Source organism: Miscanthus floridulus, chromosome 11, assembly GCF_019320115.1.
Source record: "Miscanthus floridulus cultivar M001 chromosome 11, ASM1932011v1, whole genome shotgun sequence".
Classification (NCBI taxonomy): domain Eukaryota; kingdom Viridiplantae; phylum Streptophyta; class Magnoliopsida; order Poales; family Poaceae; genus Miscanthus; species Miscanthus floridulus.
Genome location: NC_089590.1, coordinates 23,519,810 through 23,524,774, shown reverse-complemented (window position 1 = coordinate 23,524,774; position 4,965 = coordinate 23,519,810). Strand labels below are relative to the sequence as shown.

The 4,965-nt window shown below is 46.4% G+C and overlaps 1 non-coding gene across 1 annotated transcript; it reads left to right on the top strand.

Annotated features, from left to right (window-relative positions):
* The first annotated feature begins 2,656 nt into the window (after positions 1-2,656).
* Positions 2,657-2,765, top strand: LOC136495120 (small nucleolar RNA R71). Its single transcript, XR_010768900.1, has one exon. It is a non-coding gene; the product is annotated as a small nucleolar RNA R71 (small nucleolar RNA).
* The last annotated feature ends 2,200 nt before the right edge of the window (positions 2,766-4,965 follow it).

Sequence of the window (4,965 nt, the reverse complement as noted above, 5' to 3'; positions counted from 1 at the left end):
AGAACCTAAATGCATGTGCAATGAGTTAGAGCATCTAGTGGCACTTTGATAACCATATTTTGATATGAGTTTCACCCCTCTTAATAGTATGGCTATCAAACCTAAATGTGATCACACTCGCTAAGTGTCTTGATCACTGAAACAAAATGGCTCCTACCACTTATACCTTTGCCTTGAGCCTTTTGTTTTTCTTTCTTCTTTTCCAAGTCCAAGCACTTGATCATCATCATGGAATTGCCATCATCATGTCATGATCTTCATTTGCTTCACCACTTGGAATGTGCTACTTATCTCATGATCACTTTGATAAACTAGGTTAGCACTTAGGGTTTCATCAATTCACCAAAACCAAACTAGAGCTTTCAACCCATGGAGCGGGCGCATCGCCCCTAGCTCCGCCAGGTCCCACCTTGCTCTAGCGGTGCATTCAATGCTAGGGGAGGTGGTTGCATGTGGTGCTTTCCTAAAATACAAGCAAACCAACCTCCTCCAAGCCTATATAAAGAGCCCCCTCCTCACATTCAATCATCATCATACACATTTGGAGAAGAAGAAGGGCTACACTCATTCCATTAGCTTCTAGCTAGACTAGTTAGGGAGTGAGAGAGGGATAGAGTAAGAGGAATAGTAGAGTAGTGGTGCCCTCTACTTCTTGTACTCGGCGAGCCTTGTATGTCGGGTGTATGGAGTACCGAACTTGTCGACCTCCTCTACACATGTACCTCTACAAACATCGTGCTACCTGGAGTTCGATGTTTGTGTTCATCTTTTGGTTTTGATCTCTTAAGTAAAAGTTATCTTTGTTACTACTTACTTGGGGGTTCATCGTCCATTGTCATGATGTATATTCTAGTAGCAGACTCCTGATAAAGATGGAACTTCCTGGCCAATGCTAGAGTAGTAACAGTTGGTGTAGACGTGGTGTCTAAGCTACAAGTAACCCTTATTTGCCTCATATCCCATGGTTGAGGGGTAGGCGATAGGTGGTGATAGCCCTATCCGTCCTTTGTAATCCCCATGTTTGGGTATGGCGTAGAGCTATAGGCTAGCCTCGCCTAGCAGACCAGGTGTGATCTTGTGCCCGAAGTGAGTCTATAGTAGCGAAGTTATCTTCACTTAAGGTTTCTGCACTTAGAAGAACCTCACTACACAAGTTACCCTTCATCTTGTTCTCCTAGGTAAACTAGCTAAGAGACTACTTACACCTCTGTTCCTCATGGAAATACGATACCCTGAATACCACCGGGTGAAGTGCTAGAATGGTACTTCCATGCGCTTGTGTACTTTTCTACTTACGCTAAGAAGCACTAACAGTCGTACTCTGATTGGAGTGTGTTGATCATGTTGACTGACTCTTCTAGTGACTATCTGGCTTTGTTCTTCCTTCTTCTCCTATTGTTCTTCTTCTTGCTCACTGTTGTCTCTTTGAGTAGGTACGACATTTGTGGATGTCCGGGAGATTACAAGATACGATTCTTGAAAGAAAACTTCTCCTTTTTATCCTTGATTGTGAAGCAGATCTTGGCACTGTCCATGTAAATGATGGCTTTTGTGGTGTTTAGGAGAGGTCGGCCCAAGATAATGGGTGCCATTTCATCTCCACCTATTTCCAAAACCACAAAAATCTACTGGTAAGTATGATTGTCTCACTCAAACAATGGCATCTTCAAGAACTTCCTTGGGGTAGCAAAGTGACTGATCTTCATGCTACAAATGCATATTTGTGTACAACAATGTGTCTCCATTAATTTTATCATATATTACGTTAGGCATAATGTTGACAATTGCTCCGAAGTCCTAGATAGCTTCTTGGAAAATGTGAGGTCCAATGGCGATGGGAATGATAGGTCTTCCTGGATCGCTCTTCTATTTAGGCAAGGAATAATCTATCCACCTTCCTGTCGATGGTTGTATACATTAGTTTACTGCATTGTGAATATTGACAAGATTGGTAGTTTCTAGATATTCCGGTTGCCCTAGAATCTTACCTTTGTGATTCTATCATTTTATTAAAGCTATGTTGGTTTTTAATAGCAGAGGAGAAGCTATCCACTCTATTATTTATGTTTTCTAAGATTCTATCATTGGAAGCTAACTTCCTATATAAGCCCTCCATTATTTTAGCTGGGCCAAAAATCAATTCTCTCAAGGGTGGTTGATTACTGAAATTATTATAATTATTACCTTGATAGTTATCTTGGTAATTACCTTGGTAGTTCGGCTTTTGTTGTTGATTCCATCCTAGATTTTATTAAGGACAAAAGTAGTTACTATTGATGAAGTTCATATCCTCATGGATTTCAGGGCAGTTGTTCCCTAAATGCCTAGTGTTTCCACACTATTCACATGTCTTGCAGGAATCATGAATGTGCATGACTTCTTACTTCTCATTAGCTCGATCTTCGAGCATCTTCATGAGCAAGTCCATCTTGGTAGACAACATGTCTACCTCCTTGAGTTGATGCATACCTCTACCTCTCTTATGGGTCTAAAGACGTTCTTCATTCCAACCTTGTTTGGAGGCCACCTTCTCTATGAGATCTGTTGCACCTAGGACTATGAGTAATAGGAAAGCACCTCCAGCAGCAGAATCCATGTTCTCATAGGTATGTTGGTCAAACCATGGTAAAAAGTATGCATGAGTAGCCAATTCTCCATCCCATGATGAGGACATTCTGATATATAATCTTGAAAGCGTTCCCATGCCTTAGGGACAGATTCATCATATTGCTGCTGAAAGCTTGAAATTCTCCCACATAGAGCATTAGTCTTGCCCATGGGAAAGAACTTTGCTAGGAAGGTAGTGGAGCAGTTATCCCATATAGTGTTTCTATCTTTGTTGGCGTAGAACCATTGCTTTGACTTCCCTAAGAGTGAGAATGGGAAGAGGCAAAGTAGTATGGCATCCCTAGTCACTCCTTTGATGGTGAGAGTGCTGCAGATCTCCAGGAAGTGTTGGAGATGCGCACTCGCATCTTCATGTGCCTTTCAACAAAACTGGTAGGTTTGCACCATGTTGATAACAGTTGATTTGAGCTCAAATCCATTGTCTCCCACATTGACCGTCGGTCCAGTATAGATGTTGGCCATAGTTGGAGCAGAGAACTCATGAAGGGTCTTGTGACCCATGGCTTCAAAAACTGGTGTTAAGCTCTGCTTGGTCTTGTTGTCTTCTGATTCTAAAGCTAAGACGTTCTTGAGTTTAGCTCTAGTTCTCCTATTTAATGTTTTTAGATCTTCAACGTAGTTTGTTAGAAGGTCAAAACCGATCATACATTACCCTACATAAGTGTCGAGGACCTAATACCAGGGTACCCAATGAGGTGAGACTAATAACCATCGAATGTTGATGCTTCTGTTAGACAAGAATGCTACTACGCTTCTTGCCCGAACGATGGAAGATTGGTTCCGCCTTGCTTGACCCCCAAGGGCTGGCTCCACCTCGCCCAACCCCCGAGGGTTGGCTCCACCTCGTTCGACCCCTGAGGGCTAGCTCCACCTCACTCGACCCCCAAGGGCTGGCTCCACCTCGTCCAGCCTCCGAGGGCTAGCACCGCCTTGTCCGACCCCCGAGGGCTGGCTCTGCCTCGCCCAGCAACCGAGGACGGGCTCTGCCTTGCCCGATGGCTGAGGGCTAGCTTCGCCTCGCCTGACATCTGAGGGTGGGCTCTGCCTCACCCAACGACTGAGGGTTGGCTCTGCCTCACCCAATGACTACACCCTGCTCCTTCATGCTGATAAGCACGGGGTACGACAGGACATTTGAGTCAACCCCCATATCGAGGACCATGCCCTGCACGCCTGTAGGAAGGTACCATCAGGATACAATGGGACGGGCGCTTTAAGCCCTATCTGACCTAACAGTACTCAAATAGTGTTGTAGGTGTCAACTTTTGTCCCACAGTGTTGTAGGCACCGCCACTAGCCCTCGGGCGCAGATACTAACATCAGCATATGACAACCACTATGGTCTAGGGAGAGACTCGCGCCATCTATAGTGATGGACAAATTGTTACCGCACCACCCGCTCCCCACAGGGCCACAGGTCAACACCCTTGTCCGACATGCCACCCGGAAGGGCGGGACGGGATGTGGCCACTTGTTGATCCGGTAAGGGCATGGCATCGCCAGGACATGGGCACCCGGCGAATGTGCCAATCCTTGACACTATCTGGCCGTGTTAGCAAGACTAGCTCAGTGGAAAAGGAAGGCTCGACACCTTCGGTGGGGCTTCTTGGCCCCCGGTTTTTCTCCTTTCTCCCATCTATAACCCCTGCTCCTCCCTTGGTCTATAAAAGGGAGGGCAGGGCCCCCCACTAAGGGGATCAACTCTGAAGGAACAAGTTGAACACACATGACACTTCACATACAGCTGAGCAACGACCAAGCTCTCGGTGACCTTTTCGTCCATTCCATCAGAGACTTGGGACCCGTCCCTCTCTCAACTATTTGTACCCCTACTACGAACCATTTTTGGTATTAATAACACAAGCAGTAGCAGCAAACTAGACGTAGGGATGTTCAGCCCAAACCAGTATAAACCTCGTGTCCTTTAGTGCACCATCCGAGCCTAACACGCAATAATCATAAATTTACTAGCCGGTGTTTGTTCGAAACACTGATAGTTGGCGCGCCAGGTAGGGGCCTTTGTGGGTTCCAAGTTAGGCCTCGGATGGCTAACCACGCAATTAGCTGGGTCTTGAGCGCACACATGTGTTTCGGTGACCTAGACTTCATTATCACACTAGGAGGAGAGTTGGCGATGGCCCACGCGGCCGTCCAGTCTCTCCCCTCCATCAACTTCAGCTACTAGAGGCTTGAGGGCCAGCCCAGCGTCTCCCTTGGACCCTAGCCATCCAGGGAGACCCCGCGCTACATCACCCTCTCTCTAGAATGCTCCACATGGCGCGCCTCGATGGTGTTTCCATTTGGTCTCCGCAACGTCCGTGGCGACCGTAAGCCACC